Genomic DNA, 10081 nt, shown 5'->3' on the forward strand with positions numbered 1-10081 from the left:
CCAGGTGGACACTAAGTGCTCAACAATGTCCAATTTTCCTGTCCTACTAGACAGACTAAAGTCAACACTTCCACACTACCTTGCTGCCGGTCAGGCCACATGACAGGCTATGACAATGACCTATGTGCAGAAATGATATGAGCAGGAGTGGGAGTTCCCTGCACTCCCTTCCTACAACTCTAACAGAGGAAGCTGTATGTTCTGAAAAAAATGGCAGACCTACTTCCGCCTGGGTCTTTGAGAGACCTGTGGAGCAAAGAACTAACTATGCTCACCCCACCCCAGAATGGCCACCAATGTTGCACACTTATAAGAAAGCAACAAATCTTTGTTGTGTTAAGCCATTAAGATTTAGAGCTTAGTTTGTTACAGCAACATAACTAGCTTATCCTGATAGTGCAGTTATCCTATGTGCCAACTAAAGAATGTCACTCGCCATCCAGCTCTACAAGGATTAGGTCATTAGCCACCGCAGTATCTGACTTCAACACACCCGAAAGAAGGTCAGGTGGAGATCAGGACTGAGGCATTCTATGCTCTGGGAAAAACTGGCAAAACACGCCTTCAGATAGTTAGATATTTTCAGGAGAAAATTTTACGAACCTAATTTCTTGCATCTTCTCATACCCCCCAAAAAAAAGCACTAAAATCATTAATGGAGACATCTGCTCCTCATGAGTAGCAGCAACCCTCTACCAAGATGCATGCTGGATTGCATGTACCCCTTCACCAAAATCATATGTATGCTGACCTTCACCCCTACCTCTTTGGAGCAGTTCCTCAGAGCTATCTGAGAGGTTGTCTCCCAGGCTACAGTCCACAGTAAGTCCCCAAATAAAGTTGAACTCACAGTTCTCTCATTGTGCAGTTATTTTCAGTCAACATATGGAAAAAAATAAATAAAACTAGATCCCTACCTCAGGCCACAAGTGGATTTTAATTTAATTTAGACCTAAATATGAAAAAGAAAAACTTTAAAAATTTTTAGAAGAAAATATAAAAGGATACCCTTCTGACCATAGGGCATAAAAGAGTTCGTAAATAAAATACAACAAAACTCAAACCATAAAAAAAAATTGATAAATTTGAGTACATTAAAATTTTAAAACTTCGCTACAACAAAAGACACTATAAACAGAGTAAAGAAACAAATTCAATTTGGAGAAGCTATTTGTGACCACATAACCAAAAAAGATTAGTATCTAGTTTAAATAGAAATCTATAAAATGATAATATATCACACCCTGAATAAAGAATAGAAATATTCATATTCTAATAAATATAATTGTAAAGTACACACATTATATATAAATTATGTATAGTATATATTATAATAAAAAGGAATTTAATACAATAATATTTAACTAAATAAAGTAGATGCAGATACTTGTGATCAGAGAAACAACCTAATAGCTATGACTTGTGGCCTGATAATCTGCTCGGCCTCTTAGTGCTTCTCAGTGCTGGAGATCTATGTACCAATTTTTTTCAAGTCTGGTCCTTTATGTTTCTCTTAGGAATTTTTTCCACTAATGAGATTATAAACTGTCAAGGATGGGGTTGAATTCTGCAACCCACATGCCTATTCTGTCTGCAGGTGTTTTTGGCTTACCTGGCATGATGCTTTTTCAAAGATTTAATCTGAATATCTCTAAGTAAAACTGTGAGTCTCCTCCATTCACAACAGGCCCCACTATTCTCTACAGTCTTATTTTCAGCACAAGTCCACATATTTCTTAGCTTCCTGATCTCTATATGTATTAGAGTTATGATTTCTGCCTATGGGCAGTGATTAGCCTTCATTTTTTTAATGGATAAATCTATAAAGTCACTAATGGCCAGACAGTGTGCTATTTGCTGGAGCAATGCAAATAAAACACAGTCCCTGTCTTTGCTGGAGCTCAAAGCCTGTTAGAGACAGACATAATTAAATAAACTGTAACACTAGTGAGTGCAATTAGAGCTATACACAAGGTAGCTCCAATAGCTAAGAGAGACTGAAAAGCAAAGGTAGGAGGGTGGAGGGGTCAGTAGAGGCTGCATATAAAGGCTCCTTAGAGGAGATAATACCAGAACTACATTTTGTAAAATAAATTCCCAGGCAATCAAAAGGGAAATGAGCATTCCTGGCAGAGGGAACCTCATATCTAAAATCACAGGTAATCTGTATGGGGAGCATATCAAGTATGAGAAGGTAATGGGAGATGAGGCGGCAGCTCAATTATAAAGGGCTTTGTATGACTTCATTAAAACTGTGGCCCTACTGCTTGTTAAATGGGTGACTTTAGACAATTTGTTTAACCTTTGTGTGTCTTAGTTTCCTCAAGAATCAAGTACAGATAATATTTTCTTCCAGTGTTCCAATGAGGGTTTAATGTGATAATGTTTGGTTAAATTCTTAGCATAGCACGTAGTACAATGAGATGCTATCAGGAAATGTTAGTTTAATCTAATGCATAGGGCAGTTCCCCAGGCCTTCTGGTCACTTTGATAGCCTTTCTATGGGGGCCCATTACAGCATTTCTTCTTAATGTTTATCTGTAGTCTCTAATTTTTCAATGATAAACGCATATGACTTTCATAATAGAATTAAATAAAGCCTTTTTTATAATGATGACTTTTTGGTAGGCATAGACAAGCTTATTTTAAAATTTATACAGAAAGGCAAAGAACTTAAAGTTGGTAAAACAATTTTGGAAAATAACAATAAAGTTGGAAGAATCACTCTATTTAGGCTAGAATGTCAAGGCTTACTCCACAGCTACAATTATTAAGAAAGTGTGATATCTGGCAGAGGGCTAGACACATAGATCAATGGAACAGAACCAAAAACCCAGAAATAGACCTACAGGGAGAGAAAGAGAGAGAGAGAGAGAGATTGATTAATTTTTTAAATTGGTTCACATAATTGTGAGGCGCTAGAAAATTCAAAATCTTGCAGAGCAGGCCAAGCCAGGCTGGAGGACCAGTGAAGAGTTGATTTTGCAGTCTTGAATATGAAAGCAGTAAATCTAGAGGCAGAATTCCTTCCTCCCTGGGGAAATCTCAGACTTTTCTCTTAAGACTTTCAACTGATTGAATGAAGCCCATCCACATTATGGAGGGAAATCTGCTTTACTCAAAGTCTGCTGTGTAAATGCTAATTGCATCTAGAAAAATATCTTCACAGCAATATCAGACTGGTGTTTGGTGGAGGGAGGGGGAGTGGGGTTTGTTTTTTGTTTGGTTTTTTGAGGGCTAAATGATTTCTTTGGATTTACATTCCCCTGTGAAATACAAATGATGATTCAGCAAGTCCATGCATGAGAAAAGACCCTCTTAATGACACCATCTTTTATAAACACTAATTATTTTTTCCAAGTCTGGATTTCCTGGAAGTCACATCACTCACAATGAAGCTTATCTTTCATTCCTGCCATTTTAAAGGCAGGCCTACTTCTAGCCTGAACCAGGAGAAGTACAGAACCCACAATTTGTCCAACACCCTGACAGTGTTTTATTTCAAACTCTGGTCCCTGCCCTGTGATTAGAAAGAAAATTCTGCCAGTTTGCTCCTGACAGCCTCTGCTGTGGGAAAAACTGGTATCAGACGTTCTCTGAAACATACTGCCTTTCATCTAGACTCGGAAGCTAGATATGCAATTAGTAGGAGGAGGAAGAGGTGGTGGTAGTGGAGGGGGAGGAAGAGGAAAAGGAGGAAGGGAAGGGGGAGGAGGAGACAGAGGTGCATGGCTGTGCATACCAGCCACCCACCTGAGCCCAGCCATCAGCCATGGTTGTTGAGGATGAGACTGCTAAAAAGACCTAAGCAGGATGGGAGAGAACCAAGGTAGTTCCTTCTACAGCATCATCGAGATGGATGACTTCCCAGCTCCCTGATTCATAGACTTCTCTGCTTCCAGCCACCTCACCCATGCTTCATCTCAGGAGTCATTTTTGCCATCAGGTTAGCTGAGGCTTATGGGCTTCTCCTTGTGGTTCTTCCCACAGTTTCAGCTGGGAGCCAGAGATCATTACTGTCTTAAGGTTGGGCTGCTTAGGAAGTATCCATGGGGGTACTGTTGCATAATCCAGCTCCCAAAGGGATTTATCAGGTGCTTTTCAAATACAACATACTCCAGGACATCATTGGCCACATCTTCCTGTCCATACATCAAACAGCCAAACTGGTCATAGACAGTCAGAGTCTGCTGGATGTGCATGAGGACAGTGACCTGGCCATACATGTTGCCCTGCTTTCGCAGACTTCAGCAGTGAATCTGAACCACTGGAGTGGCTCTAAAGATTCTACAAAGTTCTGGCAGATGGGCTTATGTTTGATGTCCCAGACCACATCCAGAAAACAGTGATTAGTCACCAAGGTGTGAAGCCAGTCGTGATCTAAGTTGTTTAGATAAATGTGAGCAGCAATGAAAATATCCTTAGCTTTTTCAGGGAAGTCCTTCATTTTAAAATTAGCATCATATTCTTTTATCTTCCAAGTGGACAATTGTGAGGCAACATTCTTCTTCCATTGCTCAGTGCTCTGTGTCAGGCTTCCTTTGAAAGAAATGGCATGAGAGCATCACCCTCAGGAGGAACACAGGCATCGAAGACACCAGCTGTACAGGTCAGATGTGTGAGATGCTCCAAACATTCCAGAGGCATGACCAGTCTCACTTTCTGGGCATTCTATAAACTCCTTTTCTGATTCATATTTGGGTTCACAAGTAGGGGGTATGAAACGTTTTTTAGTTCTCACTAGAACTACAGCTGTGTACTGAGTCACCAGGACTGGCTGCAGAGACCACCATTCTAATGGTCTGGATAAGCAAGACAACCTCCCCCGGCATGGGGGCTGCCATTTTTTTCATGCAAGGGCCTCTGGAATGGGGACTAAGAGTGAAGAGCCTGGGACAGGTGAGAAGGCGCATAGGGTGGAGCTAGCTCCATATGGAATCCAACTGCGCACCATAACCTAGCCAAATTGACACATAAAATTAAACATGACAGTAGCTTTTTTCGATAGCCAAAAAATAGAAACGGATTAGTGACTAAACAAACTTGTCCATCAATACCATGAAATACCACTCAGCAATTTAAAAAAAAAAAAAGAGCAAACCACTGTTGCAGGCAACAACTTGGATGGACCTCAAAGGCATGCTAAGTAAAATAAGCCAGCCTCAAAAGGTACTGTATGATTCCATTTTTTCATTTAATTTTAAAATAACAAAATTATGCAGATGGAGAACAGATTGGGTTTAGGAATGGGGACAGGGGATGGGTATGGCTATAAAGGGATTGTAGGCAAGACTGATGGAACAGTTCTATATCCTGACTGTGGTGGTGACTACACAAATCTACAAATGTGATGAAATTGCATAGAACTATACACACACACACACACACACACACAATTGGTAAAATCTGTGTAACCTCAGTAGATTCTACAAATGCCATTTGCCTGGTTGTAATATTATACTATGGTTGCCCTTAAGGAACTGGGTGAAGGATACATGAGACCTCTTTCTATATTATTTTTGCAAATTCCTATGAATCTACAATTATTTCAAATTATAAGTTTTGAAAAGTGTGGGGGTTTAATTTGGTTAGGTTGTACCCAACCAAATTAATTATTCACAACTATCTGTGACCTGCTCAGTGTACATCAACTATATTATATAAACTTTCTGTTGGTAATTTTGTGCTCCATTTTTAAAATCCATGAGCCTCTGAATGTTTCTCCAAAACCTGTAAAAGATTAATTATGGTCAGCCCGATTGGCAGACACCAAAAGAAGCTTGTAACCATCGATAAACCACAATTTATTTATTTATGGATGCTTCTCTTCTTTTACCCATAATTTCCTACTCGTGGAGGGAAGGAGGCAGGGAGTTTTCTTTGGCTGACTTGGTGTTTGGCAGCCACTTCATAGTGAAACTGTCCTGTGCTGGGCAACTGAAATGCAAACCAGCAGGTACAGAGAGAGAACGACAGGTCTGGAAGACAAAGATTCCTGTCCAGATCTACACCTTGCACACAACGAAACCGCAGAAATGACTACTAATATAGTGCAAGGCGGGGAGGGGCATAGTTTTTCCATCAGTAAAACTTTGATGCCAAGGGGGCCATGTGCCCAACTCAGAAGGCAGAGGGATGGTGATAAAAGGAGCCATCTAAAATTAAATTGTGATTAAGCACCAGGATCGAATTACAAGATAAATTTCAAACGGTAATAAAAGTTTGCAAAGTCCTAGGTGAGTTTTCTGAAAATGTCAATTGATATGCATTTACATATCTTACATGTATCTATATGGTTCCCCAATCAGATTGTAAGTTCCTCAAAAGTTGGACCCTAGAGTGGCTGGTCTAGTTTGCTGCAAGTACTAGCATTCAGTAAATTACAGAAGGCTACTCACATGTGCTCAGTACCTAGTCTTGGCGTACTTTTGCACATGCAAATTCATTCTGTTTAATCCTCACAACTATGCCATTAGCACATCTTATTGCCTGCATTTTGCAGATGTGGAAAAGCACTCAGAAAGTTTTAGTGACATGCTCAAGGATTTATATAGGCAATAAGTGGGAGGACTGACAGTCAAATATAGGTCTGTGTGTCTGGCCCTAAGACCGTGTTCTCTCAATAGCAATCAATAGTTCATGATTATGGTTTTAATGACACAAAAAGTTCCTTAAGTTGCTTTCTGAATCAAGCAATAGTAAGTTATGCTCTATATCATTTTAGTGTTAATTGAAATTGGGAAGTCTGGATATAGTAACTCTTTATAGAGAATATAATTCGTCTATAGTGCTTCCCAACATAAAAAATGATATGTTAGAGGGAGAGAAGGGAAAGGAAAAAAACTGAAAAGAAGAAAGAAAGGAAGGTTGAGTCTGTGCTGGCTTTAGAAAGGAGCTTTATCCAAGTTTCAGAGCACTGTGAGGTTATTGCAAATTCTGAATTATAGCAGTTTCCAATTACAAAAATATTTTGGTGACATTTTAAATCTTGCAGGTAGTATTAGGAACTTGTGTTGAAGGGCAACACAGATTGTTTGTGACAGCAATAGAAGGTACAAGCCTTGCCCCATGCAAAATTTTTACTTCTACCAAGTAATTCCAGAGGTGTTTTTTTTTAAATTAAGGGGTAATATAAAAGAAAACAAAAATATCTGATACAGCCTCTCAAATAGAGCACAGGATTAGAGCTGAAGTCTAATGTAAAGTATGGAGTGAACTGCATTAGCTGCTGAAAATGTAGAACTTTACTTGAGTCCTGTATTCCTGGAAAACAGGGATGATCAATACATCCTTTTGTATTTCAGAAAACAGCTTATTGCCAAGAATCACCCTTTCATATGTAACTTATATATAAGATGTTACAGAAAAACCCAAAGAAACCTTTTGGCCAGCCCAATAAAACTCACAGATGACCCCACTGTTTATCTATAACAAGGCCAGACACAGACCCTTGAAATTTCCATTCTTTGTCTTATAAAATATTGGTTGAACTGTTTGTCCCCACTGAACAATCTGGACACTAACGTGACTTGACCAAGCTTTCATCAGGCTTCTCTCCTTCCCCCAGGATCCTGAACTGTGGGCCACCCTTGAGCTTAAGCAAACACTGGGACACAGAACAAAACCCCTTAACAGCCTCTCCTGAGAATCAGCTGACCACAGAAAAAAAGACATTTTCTGCTGAACTGACCAATCAATCCCCTGCTCCCCCCCCAATCCCCACACTCAGATCTTTCTAAACTTGTTTACTCCTCCCTTTAAAAGAAACCCCTTTCTGCCTGGCCTTGGCAACATTTGTAGATATTATTATGGTCAGAGTCTTCTGTTGCAGTAGTTCCTTTCCTCTTACTGTAATAGTCCCCCCCACCCCAACTGCAAGAGTCTTTTCAAATAAAGTCCCTCCTTACCTAAGTCTGGATTTGTTTTTTATTTGATACTACCTAAAGATGGAGTTTCTAATATTTTTGGAAGTATTTTTCTCCTCTGTCAAAATTTGCTTTTATTTATGATTTCTCTTTTATGGATTTTAAGTATTCATGCCTGGTTCAGAAGTTACATAGGCAGAGGGATCAAACCCTCTAAGGGTGCTAACAAGCTTCCCACATACCTCTTAAGTTCAAATGGAAATGAATAGCTAGGAGGGCTGCTTCCATATGCAAACACCTCCAGATAATCAATTGTATTCTAATATCTTGCTGGCTGCAGAATTACAGCTTCTGGGCCATTTAATTCACTTCCAGCTAATGCCTGAGGTGCCAATGTATACCAAAGAAAAAAGAAAAAGTAGAACAAACTAAAATATTTCCTTAGCTCACAGCAAGTTAAAAGCCTGGCCAACTCCAAGTTTCACAGAACATCTCTGTCATCTTATCCCTGAACTGGCCCAAATAAAAAGTTTGCTAGTGTTTACAAACTATCCACTTTGCACCTTGAAAATATTTATGTTATCACAAAAGCTTCAATGGCATTATTCTCAAAAACAAAAGTGAGGATACCATAGACTGGCAAAGGGTATTTTTGGCTAGTGCATTTAATAATAGGTAAAGTCATAAGTAAGTTAAAAATTGTAGATCACATTTAATTATGCATATTTAATGAATTACTTACTGAAATCATAGCTAACTTTAAACATCCAGAGTATGTAGTATCTATAGTCATAGGGTGCTTTTGCTGATTCTTGCTCAGAAGTTTCTGGTACACACTGTCATTGTCTCCAGGATCAGCAGTGTGCTGCGAAATGTTTAAAAACTGGCTCTGGGGGAAAGGGTAGGCCCTGATGGGTTGCACTTGCCAATTTCCACGGTGTAAATACTCCCACCATGGCTCATTTGAAGCTATCAATGTGACTGCACTTGGAGTTGAGAAAGAGATGCTCAGAAACACACCATAAAGATACAATAGAAGTAAATAACCTCAAGAGAGCATAATAATAAAATGAAGTAAGATAATTAGGAAGTGATGAGTTTTGAGTATATATAATTTTGGGGTTTAATATAACTTATTTAACTGTAAGTTTGTATAATTTAACTTTTAATAATGGCTGTGTGAAACAACAGGCTTTCAAAATCCCTGGAAATTTAACAGTCAGTTTCTGTATGCTGGCACAAGCTGGTACCAGTGCCCACTAGTGAGTCCAGGATCCATCCTTCACTTTGGCTACAACCCCTAGAGGACTAGATAACATTATTTAAGACAGGAATGATTTGGCTCACAGAAGCTTAAAGGATTTTACTGGCCAAAAGGCATATACTACCTGTGGTGGGTTGAACTGTGGCTCCCAAGATATATGTCCAACTGGATCCTGTGAATGTGAGCTTATTTGGAAAAATGTCTTTGTTGATGGAATTAAGTATCTCAAGATGCGATCATCCTGGATTATCTGGGTGGGCCCTAAATCCAATGACCCATGTCCTGATGAGAGCAGACAGACAGAAGAAGAGAACACACAGAGATACAGGGAGGACGTCCACGTAAAGAAGGAAGCAGAGACTGGAGTGATCCATTTATAAGCCAAAGAATGCCAAGCACTGCCAGCAGCCACCAGAAGCTAGGAGAGAGGCATGGAACAATTCTCCCTCCTAGCCTCCAGAAGGAACCAACCCTGCTGACATCTTGATTTTGGCTGGCTAGCCTCCAGAACTGTGAGAAAATTAATTTCTGTTTTTTTAAGCCACCAAGTTTGTGGCAATTTATTATGACAGCCTTAGGAAACTCATACACTACCCCATGACAATTAGTCTTGGTCAAACTGGGCTCAGAGAAAGAGGTTTTGGAGACTTTAAAAGCTATAAATTAATAACTTGGAAAATTGTGCAGCACTGTAATCATGTACAGTCATAGTGGAGGAGACAGGTGAAGTTTCAAGGGAAAGACAGCTTACTGGTGGTATTCTTCTCTGCCATAAAATGTCATCTCAATACTCCTTATAGATCAGGCATGGCTAGACTCCCTGGTGACCCAGACATAACCTCAAACATACCAACAGCCAAGGCTTATTTACCAGGTGGGGGGAACAGATGTTCTTAAATTTCTCAGTGATAGCCTTCTTTTTTACCTCCAGAAGTTCTGCTCCTGTTTTACA

General features: G+C 39.5%; 1 pseudogene; it reads right to left on the reverse strand.

The window, feature by feature from the left end:
* Window positions 1–3942: 3942 nt before the first annotated feature.
* Window positions 3943–4913, reverse strand: LOC132487969 (large ribosomal subunit protein mL45-like; annotated as a pseudogene).
* Window positions 4914–10081: the final 5168 nt, after the last annotated feature.

This window comes from Mesoplodon densirostris, chromosome 1, assembly GCF_025265405.1.
Source record: "Mesoplodon densirostris isolate mMesDen1 chromosome 1, mMesDen1 primary haplotype, whole genome shotgun sequence".
In the NCBI taxonomy this organism is placed as follows: Eukaryota; Metazoa; Chordata; class Mammalia; order Artiodactyla; family Ziphiidae; genus Mesoplodon; species Mesoplodon densirostris.